This window comes from Talpa occidentalis, unplaced genomic scaffold (genome assembly GCF_014898055.3).
Source record: "Talpa occidentalis isolate TD23 unplaced genomic scaffold, MPIMG_talOcc4v2.1 talOcc4.2, whole genome shotgun sequence".
Lineage (NCBI taxonomy): Eukaryota > Metazoa > Chordata > Mammalia > Eulipotyphla > Talpidae > Talpa > Talpa occidentalis.
The window spans coordinates 15,191,968-15,213,702 of NW_023602073.1; the positions used below are offsets into that span (position 1 = coordinate 15,191,968).

The window sequence follows — 21,735 nt, forward strand, 5'->3', positions numbered from 1 at the left end:
TATTCCGTTGTGTATATATACCACATCTTCTTGATCCAATCATCTATTTTAGGGCATTTGGGTTGTTTCAAGTTCTTCTGCCCATTTCTTGACTGGATTGTTTATTTTTATTGAGTTGTGTGAGTTCTTTGTAGATCTTTGCTATCTGTCCCTTGTCAATTCTATGGAGTGCCAAGATTTTTTTCCAATCAGTTTTGGTTAATGTCTCTTTTGCTGTGCAGAAGCTTTTCAGATGTCATCCCAGGTGTTTATCTTTTCCTTGACTTTCTTTGCTTTGGATGATGAGTCTTGAAAGTGTTACTGAGATGTGTGTCTTGTAGTGTTTTACCTATATTTTCTTCTATATATTTTATGGCTTCAGGTCTTATGTCCAGTTCTTTTATCCATTTTGAGTTGATTTTTGTGCATGGTGAGAGGTAGTGGTCTAGTTTCATTTTTTTGCACGTGGCAATCCAGTTTTCCCAGCACCATTTATTGATCAAACTGTCCATGTTCCATTGCATATTCTTTGCTCCTTTGTCAAAGATTAGTTGTCCGTATAAGTGTGGCTTTATTTAAAGCACAGAAAACTTTAATAACAGTACAGATACCCTTGTCTTATACTCACATTCCAACTTTACCATGTATTTGACTTAACATGAAACATTCTGTGGTGTTTCCATCATAGTTTTCCATTTTGTATTTAACCAAAGTATTCTAGGGACCCACCACATAGCCTCCAAGGAGTTATCATCATGGTTCCCATGTTACAATCCAGTCCAAAGGCCCATTTCAGTTTTGACCACCTGCCTCAACTTCGTGAAAACATCTTATTCCTTTCTGATCTTCTCTTTTTGGAAGCTGTTTCTGCTCATTTTCACAGCCTTGCTGGATTTAATGTGCACGCAGGACATACAATCTGGGTGGTCTTTTCTTTTTAACACTAATTAACCCTTCACTTAGGTTTTCATGTTCATCCTTTTTTTTTTTTTTCACCTCCATCATTCATTTACCTGCATGGGCGCTGAAGAGTTTGCTTCCTCAGATATGGAGCTGAGTTCTTGGGTGGTATTAAACCAAAGAAAAAAATGAAATTATCATCTTTATGGTGAACTACAATGCAACCATGATGAAAACAAACCAATATTTCAGCTTTGATTTCTTAACGTTTCCCCTTCCCCCATTGGTTCTATTGACATTACAAAAATAAGACACATTTTCAATGTTAGGGCTTTTGCCCTTGAGGCTCTCTCTGTTTGAAGTGCCCATGGTAGCATTTCATTTGGGTCATTGTCAAATAACTCCCTCCTCAGAGATCACAATCTACAATAGCATCTCTGTGACCACAATCTATTTTCCAGAACTTTTCTTCCTCATACCTATTAGTGCCTGACATTTTTTTTAAAGATTTATTTTTTTATTTATACAAGAACTGGGGTACAGTCAGAAGCACGGGAGGGTGAGAGGATTCACCAGAGCCAGAGTGGGGAGCAGAACAGGCAGACTGATGAAATACACTGCTGAGGGGAGCAGCCCGGCGTGATGGAGAGGTCTGTCACACCATGTGGGACCCTTACCGGCCGGCTAGGATCGAACCAGTGCTGCAGAGGCTGTGGAGGCTGTGGACAGCTTCACAGCACTGCGCTCAACTGCCTGTGCCACCAGGGGAGGCCCAGTACCTGACATTTTTCCCTTTGGCCTTTTCTCTCTACCCCTTCCCTCTTAACCTCAGAAACCTCTCTTGTTTCTGAGGTCAGTAGTTTTTATGAGTATTTTACTTTGTATTCTCACCTACTACATAAACAGCCAACATCTCTCTGTCATTCTGATTGGCTTTACTATAGAGCCCCAAAATTCCTTCCATTTTGTTGTCACTGGTGGTATTCTGTCTCTCCACGTGGCTGAATAGTGTCCCATTGCATGAACAGTCCACATCCTCCTGACCCAGGCCTCTCAGTGGGCACACAGGCTGCTGCCTTGGTTTAGGGGTAATTTGGTTATAAGTATGAGGAGGAGGTGAGCTGGGCATGTCCACTCTCCAGAGCCTTTTCATTCCCCCCCCCGAAACACTACCCATTAAACACTAACTCTTTCCCCTCATCCCCTGGCTTTTCATATATTTGTTCTTCAACCCCATAAAACCACCCAAAGCTCCATCCCTGGGAAGACTGATTTGCGAGACCAGTCTCCTGGAGACAGAACATTCTAAGTTCTATTTCTGAATTTGACTACTATGGATACATACCTAAGTGAGTATCTAATTTGTCCTTTTGTATCTAGGTAATTTATTGCTCTTACTATAGTGACTAAGTTTTCTACAAGTTTTAGCAAGTATCAGAATTTCCTTCCTTGTTTAAGAGTGAGTATGACATTGTCTCTGTGCCACATTAGATTTTGTATTTGTTTATCCCATGGACACCAGTGTTTTAATTTCAGTGGTTATCATGCTTTTAATTTATGAATCTCATTTGTTCGAAAGTACTCCCTGCACTGTTATAATAATCTGATGGCTTCTGTTAGCAGAATAGGTTTCTAGGTTGAGTACAGAATATATGTCCAGGAGTAGCCCCGGGGGCTTTCAAACTTACATTATCTAACAGGGTTCAGCCATCTGTGTACACAAAGATGGGGCCTCCCTGGTGGCCTAGGGGTTAAGTCACAGTGCTATCACCACTACGGCCTGAGTTCGATCCCTGGCCAGGGAGCTAACCCATATACGGCACAGCAGACGTCTCCTGTCTCACCTGCTGTTTCCCATAGCAGTGGATTTCAGTAAATCTGCCTGCTGTCTCCCCACTCTGGATCTGGTGAATCCTCTCACCTCCTGTACCTCTGACTATACCCCAGTTCTTCTATGCAAAAATTTAAAAGAAAAAAAAAAGACAAAAGGACCCTTGGTGTAAAATCACTTTAATAGAATTAGTGTGCATTGAGAGAGAAGAGAAGAAAGTAGAATAGTTAAATCCACTCATGGGTAAATCATGTCCAGCCAAACAGAGCTCACCCAGAGCAGGGCCGCAGGGGCCCAAAAGCTTGCTACAGTCTAAGATACCCTATGATGGGGAGTCACAGATATGGGGGTGGGCAAATGGAGCCAGGCAAGTCTCAGATGAAAGTAGCAAAATCTACAAATCAAGATAATGGCTGCCATCCTCAACCTCCCTGCCTGTCTCCCACCCACAAGTCTCTTTCAAATGTTTCTGTCTCTCCACTTGTCTTCTTTAGTCCCTCAAGGCCGAGGTACAAGTCCAAAGCCAAGAAGCAAGCACTTCTTTTGCAAGTGTCTCTCTTGAACCCTCTGCCTTCCATGTCACAGTGTCACCTGGCCACGCAGCCGCCCCTCACTAAGTGGGACCTGGGAACACGGCCCCTCCCCCAGCTCAGGTTGCTGAGTGGCTACCTGACGGTTCGGCTGAATCAAGTATCACTGTCTGAGGGCAGGGCTGTTCAGTTAGCACTTCACGTGCGATATTAACAGATGAATGACTGAACAGGATCAAGGATCTGCCTCATCTGGGAGGCAGAGGTGAGGAGATTAAGCCTCACTTACAGGGATGCTTCTCATTCCTGCCAGGGTAATATTGGAAGATTGAGGGGTTACTTTCAAAATTTAGATGGTCAAGGCAACAGAGGTGACCTTAGACCAGGTCATGGACTCAAGCGCTGTTTTATTTGGATCCGGTAACTCAGGAGCACCTGGAGGTCCCAGGACCTCCGCCTCCACCTCTAGATCTGGGAGACCTTGAGGGAGGCTCCACGGGCGTGAGGGTTCGTCCCCCACCGAGCTTCACTGCCACTGGTGAGGCCCTCCGGGGGCTGTGCTATGGGCAGTTCCTCAGGCTGGGTCAGTGTCCCAGATGGCCAGTTTCTTCCTCTCCCACTTGGCCGATGCGTTACACACACACACAGAGAGAGAGAGAGCGAGAGAGCGAGAGAGCGAGAGAGAGTTTCTCACTGTCAGAAGGTTCTGGTCCCTTAGCCTTTTAAATGCCCTCATTTATCCCTTACCTCCTTCATTCAGCTCCACTTTTCAGTGTTTTCCTGTCTTTAGCAATTGCTTCCCCTCCTTTTCAGGTAAGGTCTCTGCCTTACAAAAGCTCCTTTGGGATCAGGGTGACCTCAGTCTGTCCCCTGTGGGCGTATCTTGATTGTTGACCATTTTCAAAGGATTTCCTGGGGTTTCTGATGCTGAGAAAGATCACAGAAGGCTCAGTTCTCACCCACCTGACCCACACTTGCCCCTCACTGCCTCGTCCTTCTTGCTCACCGTTCCCCGCACACTGTGCACATCATGAAAAGCAGGATCGCAGGCTGTATTAGCAGCACACACTCATGACAACTGGGAGATGAAGCTGTCTGCACACCCAGGACAGGTGTCTGCAGGGTGGGAAGGAGGGGGGGGCTACCCCGATTTCTTTAAAAGCAGGACAAGTGACCCCCATCTTCCGTTGAAAGGTCCCTGGCTTGTGTTCTGGCTAACCAGGGTCTGTTTCTGTCCTGAGGCTGGGCCATGGCCTAGCAGCCCACATCAGTGTCTGTTACTCCTCCCTCCCTGCAGAACTGTTGCCTTGAGTTCCATCATCTCGCTTTCATTTCTTGTGCTTAATTTTTGTTTTAGTGCTTCGTGCTGCTTTCCTGACTTGCATCCTTAAGTTGTCTTGTTTCTGCCCTCTCTAGACACAACTGTTCTACCACTTTCCTGGCCTGACGCCACCTCACAGCTGGTACCAACCATCTGCATGCCGGGGGGTGTTCGTGTTCAATGCAGATGAGTAATGCAGAATTGGGGGGATCCTGATGGAGACCCTGTGACGAGCTCAGGCTCCATCTACTCTTTGTTTTTATGATGGTCTCTTTGCCAGTTTCCACCATTGTGATGCTCACCCCGTTTTCTAAGTGATTTCCCAGACACTACACGATGTCATGAAATCTGTGTGACCCCCGTTGTGTGCTAAATGTATCAATCATGTCCTTGTAGAGAATGCTGATTGGGCTGGAAGGTTCATTTGCTTTCAAGCCGTACTGTGCTTTTGCTTATTGGGAGCCCCGGGCATGAGGCTGTCTCTTCCATTCCTTCCTTCCCAGCCCCGCTCCAGCTCCCAGGCCATCATCCCTCTTCGTCACTTCCCTCCGGGTGTGTTGGCTTTTTTTTTTTTTTTTTTTTTTTTTTTTTTGGTACCATGGGAATTTTATCTTACTGGTGCCGTGATTTTGTCATTTGTCAGTGTAAAAGAGACTGCAAAGCTGAAACAAGAGCCAGTGTCCTTTGGAGGAGGTGATGCTCCCCCTTCCCTGTGAGCCAGGGCTGGTCCTGCCTCCACACCAGAGCGCGGTGCCTCCTCTCTGGTGCTTCAGCCCTGGGTCCTCTCGTCCCCGTTGTGGCGACCACTTGGCTTCCACTTTCCCTTTTCTTCATGTGAAATCAGAGTCAGCCCTTTAGATCACCTTTTCCTTGTGTCCCGGGGCGGTCACCCCATTCTCTGACGCCAGAATTCCTACATGGCCTCAAAACTTCTCACCATGAATCAGGGATCTTCACTTCTTGAAAATATTCCTGTGGGACAGAGGCCTGCAGGCTGGTGAGGCCCTGATGTCTGAGAACCCCATTGGGATGGGGAGGGCGCTGGAAAGAGCGAGGAGGGGAAATGCAACTTTTAGGGTTCCCTGGATGCGCCCGCAGGTCACCACAGCAGGACATGGATGCGCAGGCAAGCAGGACGGCATTCGTGGCCCAGGGCAACCTAGAAAACTCTGGGAATGAGAAAGTAGGACAGAGATGCCTGGAAGACTGTTAATGATATTATTTAAATGTATGATTAGAGATTATAGTTAGAGATTATAGGACGTGGGAGAATTTGTATAATCCTGACGTCTTCCCATGCTTAGGTCTGGACTCAGATTTGCTCATTTTTGCCAACACCACCCCAGGCGTCAATGTCCGTTTGTCCTTCAGGCGCCCGGTGCCCACGTGTCCCTTTCCATTGACGTCAGCCTGTTCCCTTGGCTCCGGGCTTCTCTGCCCATTCCCTCCACTGCCCAGTGAATTTTCTAGTTATCACTAGTAAAGGTGAGGGAGAGAGTTACCGAGCGATGTGCGTAAAACATCATGTTTAATCTGAAAAATCTCTCTTTAGGTTCACTGTTTTGTCTTGGATTTGGAAAATGAAGGCTGTCACCTTTGGAGACATTGGCTTTTGCAAGTAGAAATGACCAGGCCTCAGGCATGTAAGTTTCCTTTACACCAGAGAGCACAGGCATTTTACACTTGCCTTTATTCCTCCAGAAAAGAAACAAAAACTATCAAAGAGCCAAAAGCCTCAGCAGCATCCCTCTCATTTAGTTGCTATCACGTTCGTCCCCATGGTGTTGTTTAAGAAATCTAAAGTGTATCATTTGCAAATAGAATCATTGGTTCACAAATTAAAATAACATGATTTCCTTGATAGGAAAATTCTGTAGTCTGTCACTTCTGCTGCACGTGTGGCCTCAGATCTGTGTATAAGGAGCTATAGGAGGGTAATTTCCTCCTTCTGTGCTGCTCTTGCTCCCCTTCTCCTTTCCAGGACACAACATGAGCAGAAAGCATTTGGTTCTAGTCTAAATCATGACCAGCCATTTAGCAGATGATTTGGTCTCTGTTAGCCACTCAGGGAAAGCATTTAGAGCACTCGGGGAGCGTTGAGAACATCTATGTGAATCAAGCATTTCCTCATTTATATCATTCCCATTTGATTAATGGGGAAGGATATTTTTTTTCCTAGTTGAAGAGAAATTGTAAATAAGTTGGAAATTATTCCATTGTAGATTATGGCTCAAGCCTGGAAGGTGATGTGGTGGGGACACTTGAGGACGCAACCCAAGGACACTAGAAAGTAATTAAAATGACTTTTTAAAAAATCTGAAGCCTGACTGGCCTGAATATGGTTAGGTAAATTCACTTAAAATTCTTTTAACCATTTCTTTTTTTTTTAATATTTAAAGGGCAGGTTTATTAGAAAAGAGACAGAAGAGTAAAAGACACTACACTTGCATAGACACGAGCGGGCAGGAAGAGCTGCCCCAAAGGGACAGGTTTGCTGGGAGAGGCCTGCATGGTTGCAGGCGGGCGGCCTTGAGGAGCTAGGCCTCCGCTGAGGGAGGTCAGTGAAGAGAAGCCCCGGAAGGTGCAGGTCACAGCAAGGCAGACGGCTGCTGCCCTGCAGAGGGAGAGAGTTGGTGAAGGGAAGCACCTGCATAGCCACAGTGGGCAGAAGGAGTGCTGCCTCTTTTAACCATTTCTGATACTTGCTGGATCCTGGCCATGTGCTGTCTGAATTTGGTTGTTTTGGAACATCTGACCTAAACTTTTAATGGCTAACTCAGAGGTGCTTTTTTTTAATATTATATTTGAATTTCAAATCAACTGGGTCATATTGGATTTGCACAGTGATGTTTGATAAAGTGAAATCTTGCAGAATTGTTACGATCTTTATAAAAACATGTTCTTCCTAAGAGGAAAAGCTTTATGTACCTTTAGATGGAGCCATTTCTCCTTTTGGATGAAAATGCTCCTGATGTTCAGTACACTGACACATTTTCTATTTTAGGCTAATAGAGACCCTGATGATGACGTGGACAAAGCTCAAGTTGAACAAGATGCTCAGGTAAATAAGACTTACTTAACTTTTATTGTGACATAACAATGAAAAAAGAATCCATGTTAATCAAGATTTGTAATTGCATTTAAAAATCATTTTATTTATGGGTCATTCCCAAATCATAAGTCCCATGCATATATAATTTTCTCATTTTGATCTGCCAAAAAAAATTTTATCCCCAAATTGAAATGAATTAAAGTAAATTGCATGTAAATAGTGAGTATCATCTAGATGTGTTCCCTTTTCCCAATTATGGAACATTTTAAAATCAGGATTAAAAAAAACTAGGTGTTTTTTGTTTTTTGTTTTTTAAGGACACAATAGGTCTGTTTGCAGGAGATGAAGACAGAATATTTCAGTGATGAAAGGTGTTTTCTTACATAATAGATGACAAGTTATTATAATACTATGAAATTCTCCCACCTTGCCTTGGATGGAACTCTAGTAGGATTGTTCTTTGTCAGCTGCTTTGTAGTGACACCCAGATGATGTGTTGCACTTACACTGCTTTTGAATTCCAGTAGAGTATCGGTGTGGTTCATAAAGTAATCAAATATGGGAATGAAGTGAGGAAATTTTACATGAAACTGGAAAATGTGACATCGGTAATACGTAGCACCCCATCTCAGCCCCGTCTCTCTGGTCACGTGTGTCACTTAAAATACACAAGTCTTGAAAGTTGGCCACCCGCTGTTGAAAACCTCAGGGCCTTTTTCATCCATTTTTCCAGGGGACTGCGCTTTCTGAAACTCCACTTTTGTCTGACTTTGCTAACAGGAGAGCAACAGCATATTATTACAGTTTGGGTGGGCTGACTTCACGTCTTCAGCACGCTCTGCTGTCTGTGCAGAGCTGGGGAGAGAAAAGGAAAGAACCAAATGGTCCCGAGGGCCATCTGCAGCCTCACTCTGGCCTCACTGCCCCTTACAAAAGGCAAACCTACATGTCACATCCTTATTCAAGGCCTTAAAGTCCATCATTGGTTCCCGCTGTCTCTATGTCCAAGCCTCTGAATGCAGTTTGAGACTCTTGCTGTCTGCCCCACTTTCCCAAGGCCCCCGGCCTCTCTTACCTGCTCACTCTCTTTTCTCTGCGTCCCCCCCCCCAACTTCTATTTTAGGCTAAGGATAAGTCCTCAAGGGTAAGTCCTCAGATTAGCTGCTTTCTAGGTAGCCCTGCCTGACACCATCCTCTTCTCATGCCCCCACATCCCATCAGCTGTACATCAGGAGTCTTCCTTTTTCCTATTTGAATCTTAGCAAACAGTGTCTTAGGGTTATGGTGCTTCTGACCTGTATGGTGTGCAGGCCTGCCCAGAATAAGACTCATGTGGAAATACCACAAAAGTGTGTCAGGGAGTGTTGTAATGTCACAGTCTTTCCTGTTGCCTGTGGAGTCTCTGCTGAAATGAGTCAGGATTTGAGCTCTGGGATGAGATGAAAATGAAAGCAAGCATTTGCCAGAACACTGGAGTTAGACTGATGTGGGACAAGTTAATTTGGACACAGGAACTTCATTGTGTTCCATTCTTTGCTTTTTCTTTTTGTGAAGAAAATTCACTACCCCCAGGAAGTTTCTTTCAGTTATATAAAATTATGTTTGATGAAATGTCATGGCTCCATTCTTAATTTTGTCTTCTCCCCATAGGTATATGCGACTTACAGAGCTCTTGCATTTGGAAAGCTTGAAAGGGCCCAGACTTTGAACTCCTGTCTTATTTCACTGTTGTTTGTGTTTTTTTAAACTCCAGCTACCCAAAGCCATGTATTAAACAGAATAATTTTCTAAATTTAAAAATGAACAAAGTAGGTAAAATGTGTTACTTGGATTTGAAAACTAGCAGGAGCATGGTTCAGGCTAGAAGCCCAAACCCCATCACTAAAATCAACGAGGTGACCTTGGCATTAACACTCCAAATGCTGCTGCTCTGCCCGCGCCTGCTTGACCAGCAGGAACCCATATTTCCACCCTGAAATGTTTTTCTATAACCACATTGGAATTCTGAAGACTTAAAAAAAAAATTACCAGTTACTGCTCTCCTGCCACGGAGCAGGGAGGCAATTTCAGCAATGATGTTTTTTCATTAGCTTCAGTTTACTGGTTCTAATAATAAAAGGGAGTGTGCACATTATAGAAATTTTGAAAAGTAATATAATGAACAATATTGTCAACTATGATTTTTCCATCAAAACATGCATACTGTTATGAGTTAGCTTACTCGCTTCCTGGTATTTTCCAATATTGTTCATTGTGTGTAAGGACGGGTAGTAATGATGCAGAGTTTGAGAATTACAAATTGAACTCCCTGCAGCTGACCAGGTCAAGAAATATAAAATCACAACACATCATACTCTTCTTCTTTCATTATCTTCTTCCTCCTTCATCTAAATTATATCACCTAAGAATGTATCATGAAATGTATAATTAAAACGATTTTAATTTTGTCTAGTATTTAACATTAAAGTAAATCACATTATGTTTATTTTCTTAGCTTGGCACTTTCAACAATATGTAGGCAAGATTAACCCATATAGGATGCAGCTAGAGCCTAATTTCATTGCTTATAATATTCCACCTGATGCAAAGTAATAATTTTTCCGTTCTAGTCTTCACACACATAAGGATTGTTCCATTTTTTTCTTCTATGATGGAATTATAAATGTCTCCGGGGTTTTATATTCTACTTTCATCATTTAACATTGTAAGTATTCTCCTGCGACATTAAAAAACTTAGTAAGTATTGTAGCTGATTGCTACATTTCATTTATGCATATGCTGTAATTAACCATTCCTTGGAGCTTTCGTTTAGATTTTTTCCAATCATTTATTACTGTAAAGAAAGTGCTGGTGAACATTTTTACATGCAACATTTTTACATGTATTTTTATCTGTTTTTCAAAGCATTTCCTAGGTCATTTCCAAAATACAGAATGCCTATTTCTATTTAAAATAAAAATATGTTAAATTCAAAATTCTCTGCAGAATGGATGTGTGAAGGAGGGGACAGGCGCACACTTCCCAGCCCTTCCTCACCGACTCTCCCTCCCCCTGCTGCCTCTGAAAGGCGCTGACACCGGCCTCTGCTCCCTCCCTCCCGTCTGCGCGCCTCCCCTGGCCCGCCTTGAACTGGCTCCTCGCCGCCAGGCGGCGCCCTCTGCCGTCTTTCTGTGCTGTCACCTTCATGGCGCTTTCCCTTCCCTGTCGGGCCTCAGTCACTCTCCGCGTTTCATTCACGAGCAGCCCCGCCCTCATTATTCTGCGCACGGCTCCTCTCCCTCCCTCGCCTCCCTGTGCCTCGCGCCCCGCGTGTCACTGCATCCAGGGGCTCGGCCTTCATTATTCCTGCAGTACCGCTCCCGCCCACAAGACGGCGCTCTCCGTTTCTACCTACGCTGTTTTACCGCAGGAGCCTCTCCTTCCTCCTGCCGCTTGAGTTTCTTTCCCACGTTACCACCCCGCTCCACAAGACGGCGCTCTCCATTTATACGCACCTCCTTTTGCCCCTGGAGCCTCTCCTTCCTCCTTCCACTTCCGTGTTAGCTGGCCCCCCCCCCCGCCCCATAAGGCCCCGCGACACCAGTGCGGTGGGAGGAAGGAGAGGCTCCTTGCCCAAAGCAAGGGCGGGTGGATCGAAGAGCGCCGTCTTGTGGACTGGGGTGGTAACGTGGGAAAATCGCGACCTGCGGAGCCGTCTGACAACGGAAGTGGAGGGAGGAAGGAGAGGCTCTTGTGGCAAAACAAGGCCGGCAGAAGCGGAGTGCGCCGTCTTGTGGGCTGGAGAGGTAGTGCAGGAAGAATGCGGGATAGCAATGACTGCCGATGGGCGTGGTAAAGGGCGGGGCCGAGGCGGAGGGAAAGGGGCGGAGCACGTAGTAGTGACGGGCGGGGCCGCTGGTGAGGGAAACGCGGGGAGTGACAGGCGCGAAGGGGAACGGGCAGCGCCTCCAGGGCGGAAGTGCCGAGCAACGACGGAGGGCGCCGCCTCGTGGCGAGTAGGAGCAACGCGCCAAAGCGCCGGGACAGGGAAGGGCCCAGGATGGCGGAGCCCGCGCTGACTTGGGGAGGGGAGGGGTGGGAGCAGAAGGGAGGGAATGGGGGTCGGGGGAGGGGGCCGAAGGGGTGGGCAGGGACGGAGCGGGGCGCCCGCGTGGAGAAGTAGTAACAGGGCCCGCGGGGATGAGGCCGTCAGGCCCCTGCAGACGGGCCGGTCGGGCCCCGGCCTGGAGGAGGCGCGGCGCAGGGGTGGGGGGGGAGTTTGGGGCCAAAGCCTGGAGACGGGCGGGGGAAGGAAACGCGGGCGAGGACGAGGTGAAACACGTCCCGTCTCCGTTCCTGAGAAGACGCGTCACCCCGCCCTTCAGAATTTAAAACATTTTTATTGCACTTTAGTAGAAACAGCGGTTCTGGTTTGGGGAAGTGACCCGAGGAAACGCGCCGAGACACGCAGGGAAGCTGGTGTGTGGAAGCCTCGCCCGCCCCTTCTCACAGCAGCGCGCGGCTGGGAACAACCCGGATGAACACCCCAGGGCGGGGTCCAGTAGACTGCGGTGTGGACACGACTGAAATGTGGCCGTGACAGGGATCATCCTTTCCCAGGCATCACAGGGGGAGACAGAAAGGAAGACGGGCTTGAGGGGCATGAACGTTGTCTGCTCCCCTCCGAGGCCCGAAGACGAAGGCAGATGCTTTCCCGGAGGGGCTGAGGAACAGCTCAGGGTTTCTGGACGCCGGCGCCGCCACTTAGATGGGCCGCAAGTGCCTTTTGTTCGTGGCTTGTCCTGTAACGGAGAAAACAGGGAACAAGTTGGGGAGACCACAGTGGGGTCAAGAATGTTCGTCTCTTGCGCCCACAGACGCCCACGGACACAGGCCACGGACATTCACAGTAACAGGATGCGGCCTTTCCTCATCAACACAGTGTGTTCACCTGTGAAACGGAGAATCAGGGAATGGCATTGTTTGTATTTCCTAAACACGCCAAGGGGATGAACACAGACATCAACTAAATCAGAGGGGCTGCTGCTCACTCTTTGGTTGCCTTGAGGTTTTTTTAACATGTGCTGAGATAGTTATATTTTTTTCAGAAGGAAGAAAGGGCATGTGTGTGAAATGCCTGGGGTACAGCATATAAGGGAAGTTTGCAAGACAGGCCTGATCACTTCACTTGCAAAAGCCACCGTCGCCAAAGGGAGACCGTCCTCGGCCAGATCAAAGAAGAAACAGAATCTAAAGGGAGTTTTCAGATGAAACGTGCCGGCTTGTGTTCATCACTTGGGGACTCCCCACCCCCTACTAGTGAGAACCAGAAGGTCATTCGCTGGGCCGTGCAGGGAACGGGCTGGGTCAATGGAAAGGGACAGGCGGGCGCCGGGCGCCTGACAGACAGACGGACAGTGACGCCTGGGGCGGTGTTGGAAAATGAGAAATCCTCATCCAGACCTCCGCAGGGAAAGCCGTCAGGATTACGCAACTGTTGATGGCCATGTCTCCTGCCATCTCGCACTTCAATCTCTAATAACCCATCTAACTGGTGAGCCTTGAGCCGTCCACCCGCGTCTCTGTCCCACTTTCTCTTTCAGCGTTTCTGGAGTTGCCCTGGGCCCCGGACGCGTCCTGCTGCCCGTGCATCCGAGTCCTGCTGCGGTGACCTGCGGGCGCCCCCGGAACCCTAAAAGCTGCATGTCCCCTCCTCGCTCTCCCCGGCGCCCTCCCCGCCCCAGTGGGGGTCTCCCCGCCAGCCGCCAGCCCGCGGGCCTCTGTCCACAGGGAGTGTTTTGGGGTGAAGGTCCCGGATTCCGGTGAGGCGTGCTCAGGCCCGGCGGGAGCTCCGGCGTGGGGCGTGGGGGGAGCCCCGGGCCGCGCGGAGAGGCTGAGCCAAAGGGCTGCTGCGTCTCCACGAGAGGAAGAGGGAAGGCGGAGCCAAGAGGCCGCCACAGCGGGGACGACAGCGCCCGGAGTGTCATCGCCATCATTTCCCCGGTTCGGGCGTCTCCTCCCTCAACCGCCACGGGGCGGGACGCGGCGGGCAGGCCCGGGGTGCGCGTGGGCCGCGCGGGCAGCTGGGCCTGGGCGGAGCCACCAGCGCGAGTGGGAGCCGCGGGGGCGGGGCAGCGGGGCACGGGCCGCGGCGGGGGAGGAGGCCGCGGGAAGGCCGGAGAGGCCCGAGAAGAGGTTCCTCGTGGGCCGGAGGCCGCCCGCCCCCTCCCTATCCCCCCCCCCCCCGCACCCCGAGGAGACAAACACAGCCCGGCCTCTCCATCCCGCGCCGCGGGGTCCCCTGCCGGCCTGAAAGCCAGACCCGGGGGCCCGTCCCAGGCCTGACGGCGGCAGCGGGCGCAGGGCGGGGCAGGGGGGGCGCCGGAGCCTGGAGAAGGGGGTGACGGGCGGGCGCAGCGGCGCGCAGAGGACCCTGCGCCGGGAGAGGCAGAAAATACGGTAAGGGGCGACCCCAAAGGGGGGGAGCCCAGAAGGAAGGGGGACAGGCCCAGAAGGGGGGGCGAGCCCAGAGGGAAGGGGGGAGCCCAGAGGGAAGGGGGGGTGCCCGGCTCCCCTAGGCAGGCAGGCGGCCCCGCTGGGGGCCCCGCTGGCGGGGTTCACTCCCGGGCACTCGGGCGCCCCCTCCCGATGACCCGGTGTCTGTCCTCGTGTCCAGCCCTGTCTGCGCGCGGGCGGGTCCGCGGGGCTCAGCGCGGGCCCCCGGGAGCCCCTCCGCCGCCTTCCCTTGGGCCCCGCCTGCTGCTCGCGTGGCGCGCCCCGGGGGTCCCTCCTGGCGGGGTCTGGGGGTGACGGTCTCTGTCTCCGGGGTCCGCGCCGCTCCCGGCGCGTCTGCGGGCTGCGGGGCTCCCCTCGCCGGGCCGTCCCTGCGGGCCCCGCGTTTCCTCGCCGCGGCTGCGGGCGCGGGGCCGTCCTGCGGGGGAGCCCCCGTCAGGCGCAGGGCGTGCAAGTCCGTCCCCCTGGTGTGGGGCGGCGGCGCGGGGTGAAGGGGGTCGGGCTGTCCTGCCCGCGCCCGTCAGGGGGCCCTGCCCGAGGGGCTGCGCCGGCTCCACGGCGGCGTTTGCTTCTGCGGCCGCGGGCGCGGGACTGCGGGTCCCCCAGGCAGAGCGCGGCGGGAGAGACCCGGGGGCAGAAGCCGGAGCAGCCCGGAGTGAAGCCTGGCCGGGGGCTGGGCGGCCCGCGGGGCTCCTGGCCGCCCCCCCCGGCCTGCCCGGGCCTGGAGGCCGCCCCGCGTGTGCAGCTCCGTGAGCGCCCGGGGAACCCACGCGGGCCCGGGACGCGGCTTCCCCCCGCCGGCCCGACACAGAAACCTGCTCCCTGTCCTGCCCCTGCGGTCGCCTTCCGTGTCGCGACGGCTCCTGGTGAGGCGCGAACGTGTTTTTGACCTTAGTGTTGAATGAACGCGCGCCCCGGGGCGCTCCCCGCCCTCCGCAGGCGCCGCAGCGTCGGCCCGCCAGGCTCAGCGCCCGCGGCAGCCACGACTTCTGGACAGTGTCACTTGGGCGCAGCTGTTGTCACTGTCGTTCACGGAGCTGTGCTGAGGACGGAAACAATGGGAGTTGCGCTTCCCTGCGATCCAGCGCCAGGAAGGTTGTCAACGCTCTGAATACTAGTGTTTAAAAATTCTCTCTTCTCTGTGTTGTTTTGTTTCTCTATTTCACATTCAATTTCTTAGATTCTTCGCATCACTTGCTATTAATTCTATCGAGCCCCTCTACTGTATTATTTTTATTTTCTTACACCATTGTTCATTTTTGTAGACTATTTGAGTTCTCCCCTCACGCTTAGTCCCCATAACACCCCCCCACACACACACAGCACCATGAACCATCACCACAGTCCCCTGTGATTTTCCCTCCCCTGTTTTAACTCCCAACCCCTCCACTGCTGCGTGCCTCAGACCTATGGTTTGCCTGCAAGTTTTGTCTTTTCCTGACCCTTTATTCAGTTCCCTGTATTCCACCTATAAACGAAACCATCTGATATTTATGTATTTCCTTCTGACTTATCTCACTGAGCATCATCCCTTCAGCTCCATCCATGCTGCTATAAATGGCATGTGTTTATCTGTTTTGACAGCTGAGTAGTATTCCACTGTGGGTATAGACCACAGTTTGATCCATTCATCTGTTGGAGCATCTAGGGTGTTTCCTTATCGTGGCTATTGTTAATGGTGCTGCCAGAAACATAGGAGAAGGGTTTCCTTTCAAATTAGTGTTTTTGTGTCCTAGGAGTAGAATCACTGGGTCATTTGGCAGAGCCATCAAATATTAGTTATTAATGGACAGAATAAATTGAATACTACATTGCTATTAAAGAAGTCAAGTGTTTAAGCCACTTGTCTTTGTGAAACTGCAGTTGCAGGGCATAAACTGGGAAGCACGACCAGCTTGGCCTTACCACCACCACTTCCACCCTCCACCCCCACCCCACCCCACCCCGGTAGTGCCTGGAGGCTGAGCGCCCTCCCATCATTTACTGACTGATCTATCCAGTTGTACTTTTCTGTTTCAAAACGAATGTTTTTGATGTTCCAAATTCTCAGTGAGATACCTGTGTCTATTTCTAGACAGTTTTTAATGGAAGCCCTATGGGGATTGGCCACTGCAGTTTTAAACAGTGTTTCTAGCCTGGAGAGCTGCTGGCCTGCCAGGCAGGCGTGCACACACACATGCACGCCAGTGTGCTTGGCTCATGCATTGTTCTTTAGGACCCCCATGCATATACTTGGTCCCCCCCCCATGAGGGACACCCCCTTCATTTAGACCAGGGGATGGTTGACAATGTTTGCAGACATCTGTGGTTGTCACAACTGGAGTGGGAGTGCGTGGGCCACTGCCATCTAGCGGGGAGAGACCAGGGAAGTTGTTAGACCCCCCCCACTAATGCAACGAATAGCTCCTCTCCCTGCGAACAACCAAGAGCAATTTTTCCAGGGCCTGGCAGGTGGTGGCCAGGACGCCTCCAGGCAGCACCCAGGCTGCGCGGCAGCGGGAGGCGACACCCACGCCGGACGCCCCCTCAGCGGGCTGGCTCGCCACTGGGCAAGTTTGTGCACAGCCCCCGGCAGAGGAGGCCGCGGCGGAGAGGCCTGGGGAGTCTGCCCCAGCATGGCACCCCGGACAGGCGTCCCGCTGCGCTGCCCGCTGTGGCCGGGCGCCCTGGGTGGTCTCAGTGGCCAGTGAGCCCCTCCAGCCGCGGGGAGGTGGAGTCTGGCCGCTGCGGGCTGGGGTCAGGGGAAGCCCCATCTTGGGCAAGTGGCTGATGCTAAAAATACAGAAGATGGGTGGACCGCTGTGGCCTTGTTGGATTCTGGTTGCACCCACGTCTCCTCTGGGCAGATGCTGTGGCTTTCTAGTGCACTTTGAAGTCAGAAGTGTGATACCTTCATTTCCCCCCTTTTTAAAAAATCAGGAAGCTTTGACTCTTTGGGGTCTTTTGTGTTTCCATATGAACTTCAGCAATCTTTGTTCTATTTCTTTGAAGAATGCCATTGGGATTTTTATTGGGGTTGCAATGAATCTATAATTTGGTTTGGGTTGGATGGCCATTTTGACAATGTTGATCCTGCCAACCCATGAGCTGGGTATAACTCTCCATTTCTTTATGTTTTCTGTTTCTTTTAACAATGTTTTACAGTTTTCCTTATAAAGTCTTTCACCTCCTTTGTTAGGCTTACTCCCAGGTGATTATTTTTGTGTGTGTGAGATTGTAAATGGGGTGGCTTTGTTAATTTCTTCTAGTTCATTATTTGTACATAGGAAGGCATATGTTAACTATTAAGTGTGCAGTTTGGTGGCATTACGTACATGCACACTGTTGTGTAACTCATTTTTTAAAGCAGGGGGTCCCCAAAGGTTTAAATGCATCCCCAAAATAGCCCTGCATTCTTACTTCTCACAGCTTAACAGTCAACCAGGTCTAACTATTTTCTGTTTTCTAGCCTGGCTGCATTACCAAGATGAGCATGTTCTTCCCAAGCAGTTCTGCTTCTCCAGATAAAGAGAACCTCGCAGCTCAAGGCTAGTCCTTTGCCATCAGAAGGACCTGACTTCAGGATGTCTCACTTTAGGATTTCATCTGGGAACAGAGTATGCGACGATAGATAATAGGACAAGTCCAGCCACACAAGCACATTTTAAGTGTCCAAAGTGAGTAATATGGCCAAGTCTAAAGTCATGGAGCAGAGAAGTTCACTTTAGCTACACTAATGTTATGGTAACAGTGATCTGTTCATTGGGGATATAAAATTAAGTAGGATCACTAACTCAGATCATCACATACTTGGTAAGCAATTTCACCCTTTACAGGTAGTTTGGAAATTACAAGGCACCATATTGATTACCATTTTTATTAACAACATGATTTTTATGATTCTTTAAACATATTAACTTGAACTATAATGAACTTTGCACTTTCACCTAAGTAATACTGTTTCTTCTATAAAACCATTTTTATGCATTGTCTTTTCCAGTGCAGCAAATCATCCCAAAGTGAGTGATTTAAAAACAAAGTTTCATATTTCATTACCATTTAAGCTGTGCACAGCTGGGACATCTTGCTCCTATCCAAGGTATCTGCTTTACACCTGGAGCTGGATCTTTGATCAGAGAGATCTAAAACATTTTAATCTTGCCCCACTACTACTAAAATTTTTCTTCACTTTCATCCCAAACAAAATATGTAAATTTATTTAATAAGAAGTATATATTACCAGTAAGGCATATATTAAATGGCAGTAAGATTTCTTTCCTTTCAACTTAACGCATATGATAACGAACAAATTGTAACTATTACAGACATCCCCAGCAGAGTCTTCTGTTCATTCCTAGGAGACCACTGTTTTAAATTAGTAGATGGCTTTCCTAATGATCTAATTCTCATCTAATTCTCATTTTGGTTAGGTTAACAGTGAGTCTGAAAATATCTGAGTTATCACAATAGGTTTTTTTTTTCTAATGTACGCAGTAGTACCAGTGATTGACAGATGGTCTATACAATATTTCCAAGATCTGGGAATATTCTTATAGCTCTGTTCTCCTCAGTATCTTATGGATACTCTCTACTTTATCCAGTGGATGAATGAAGGGGTGGGAGAGAGATCCAAGGGAAATGACACAGACCTGGAAGTAGCAGACAGAGCTCTTGCCCCCATATCCGAAAGACAGCACCACACACAAGAATGGGCCCATACCCCCAACTACTGGGCATGGTACCAGGGATGGGATCCACCTACATGCCCCATTTCCAGGACCCACCCCTATGCCCAGTGTTATGTGGTCCCACAAGGATTAAAGGTAAATAGGAAAGTAAGTGGCAAACTACCCTCTCTTCATTTACTAGTTATCAGTGATGTGTAAAGCTACTGCTTTGTCCTTGATTTGGACTGTCTGATCAAATCAACAAGCAGAAATTTTTTAAAGATTTATTTATTTATTATTTATACAGCACTGGAGGGTGGGAGGTGAGGGTGAGATTCACCAGAGCCAGAGCAGGGAGCAGAGCAGGCAGAAGACCGAATACACTGCTGAGGGAGCACGGGCGGCAGGATCTGCGGCCATGTGGGACCTTTGGCCGGGGAGCTGGGAATCGAACCGGCACTGCAGATGCGGGCAGCTTCGCAACCCAGCGCTCAACGCTGCGCCAGAGGCCCAACAAGCAGAAATTTTTAGAGATGAGGTACGGTGTGAAAACACCATGAATTGGGACTATATCACATTAAAAACCTTTTTACACAGCAAAAGAAATAGCAACACATGCAAAATAAACACAGCCTATTGAATGGGAGAGGATATTTCTACAGCATACATTTGATAGTTAATATTCAAGGTATGTACATAAGTCTTACAACTCAACAATAAATTTTTTAATGGACAGATGATCTGAATAGTTACTTCTCCAGAAAGGACACACAGATAGCCACCAGGAATATGAGTAAATTCTCATCATCCCTTATTATTAGGGAAATGCAAATCAGAACCACAATCAGATGTCATCTCACACTTGTGACACTGACTTACATAAAAAAAAGACTAGTAACAATGAGTAGACAAGAATGTAGAGAAAAAGGAACCTCATGCACTGTTGGAGGGAATGTAACTTGGTGTGACCAAGTATGTACCGTTCTCAAAAAAAATAAATAAATAAAGGTAAAATCACATGATACAGCAATCCCACTTCTGGGTATCTATTAACAAATGTGAATTTATTAACTTGCAAGAGTTATCTGCACCACACAGTGTTTGTTGTAGCATTATTTACAGTAGTAAAATACGGAAACTCACACAGATTTGTGGAAAAAGATGTAATGTATACACACAGTAGAGTACTATTCGACTTTAAAAAGTAGATGAGATTTTGCCATTTGCCACAAATGGAAGGAACTCAAGGGGATTAATAAGGAGACAAAACACATTAATGAACACAACAAAATAAAAATAAGCCAGTGCATGTCACAAAACTGAGGTTATCAGAGGGGAACAGAGTGAGTGTAGAGGGTGGCTGGGAGTAAGGGTGGAGGTGTCTGATCAACGATGACTGATGTTTCATATTGTTGAATAATTTAAAAATCAAAAATAAAGGAGAAAATGGTCCAAATTATACAACCATTAGTTGATTCTGTAAAAAGTAGATTAAATTCATAAAGTAGTAAAGAAATGAAGACTGAGATGTTGCCTATTGTCATGAAACAGTTGAGTGTTTTTAAAATAATTTCTCTAGTGTATAATGAGAAAATGCAGTATATGTTGCAAATAACGAAATACATGAAGTGTTAAGTAGGAGAGGTTTTAAGACATCATTAACATCAAAAAGACAATTGATACCAACTTACATATGGTTGTAAAAAATACATATTTGCTAGGTCTCTAGTCTCAAAAATCGTTATATATACTTTCTTTTTTAAATAACACAAAAACTTGAAGTTCTTATCTACTATTTAATCTGTTTGATACCTATAATTTTCCTACTAGTTTTTTACAAATACTAATTTTTGTTTTTTAAACAATCTAGTGCATTAGCTTAATAGGATTTAAGACAAACTTTTCCTGATATATTTATAGTGTCACTGATGTTGAAAAAATTTAACTACCTATCTAAATTCAAAGTATAATTTTTGTCATTGTTAGATTTCTAAGAAATAGCATTGAAATGGTTTTCCTGTTAAAAATATAAACACTACTGTAGGGTAAATGTTTTTCTGGCTTTTCTGCCCTTCCCTCTTAGGTTTGCCCTGCCTGGTGGGGCACCTGCAGTTGTTGCATTGTTACAAACCTGTCTTATTTCTGTGGGCCATGGGAGGGGTATTGAGATAGTCACCAAGAAGCAGAAGCAACAGAGAGAGGCAGGAGAGAGAAGGGGAGAAAGAAGGCCAGAGTAGCCCAGAGTGAAGACTTGGGGGCCGGCCTTGGAGGCCTCATAGCCTCCTGCCACCGCCCCCACCTGCCATGTACCTGTTTGCCACACTGCATGTAAAGCTCCATAAAAGCCCGAGAAAGCCACCCAGGCCTCCAAGACTCTCCTGTACCCCTCTGCCAGGTCAGAAAACCTGCTCAGTGCCCATCCTGCCACTACAAATACATATCACAAAAAAGGGTATTCTAGAGAAATGTATTTGACATTCCTCTGAAGTTTTTCATTATTTCAAATCTTCACAAGGAAAAAACGGATTGCCCTGGAGAACAAATAAGGCTAATAAGGCTATCAATTAGGAGTGCCCTCTCAGTGAACTCTCTGACCTCTGCATGACCCCAAGTAATTAGGCTTGACCTTTCTGTGACCTCGCTGACCTCTGCATGACCCCAGTGACTAGGAAAATCCACTCAGAGCTCACTGACCCTTCATGAACCCAATGACCTCAGCATGACCCAAGTAATTAGATTTGACCTCTCTGTGAACTCACTGACCTCTTCATGACCCCCAAGTAATTAAGACTGACCTCCCGGTGAACTCACTGCTTCAAACCCCTAGTGATTAGGAGGACCCGGATGTGTAAACTCGTATAAACTATTTTCTCTAAAGTTTTTCATCTTGCAGTAGTTTTATTTTCCTATAACCTGGATGCAATGAAGTCAACACTAAGTCTCACTTTAGGTTCTTTACAAGCTATTTCAGCGTCTGCGAGGGG

General features: G+C 48.1%; 1 long non-coding RNA gene across 5 annotated transcripts; it reads left to right on the forward strand.

The window, feature by feature from the left end:
* The first annotated feature begins 2,188 nt into the window (after nt 1–2,188).
* On the forward strand, nt 2,189–12,885 carry LOC119251709 (uncharacterized). Of its 5 annotated transcripts, XR_008553015.1 has the most exons (7): nt 2,243–2,338; nt 4,657–5,113; nt 5,205–5,558; nt 6,114–6,204; nt 7,566–7,622; nt 10,223–10,317; nt 12,006–12,885. It is a non-coding gene; the product is annotated as an uncharacterized LOC119251709 (long non-coding RNA). The 5 variants fall into 5 exon arrangements; XR_008553014.1 differs by lacking the exons at nt 2,243–2,338; nt 10,223–10,317; nt 12,006–12,885 and adding exons at nt 2,189–2,228; nt 9,264–10,216; XR_008553013.1 differs by lacking the exons at nt 10,223–10,317; nt 12,006–12,885 and adding an exon at nt 9,264–10,216.
* Nucleotides 12,886–21,735: the final 8,850 nt, after the last annotated feature.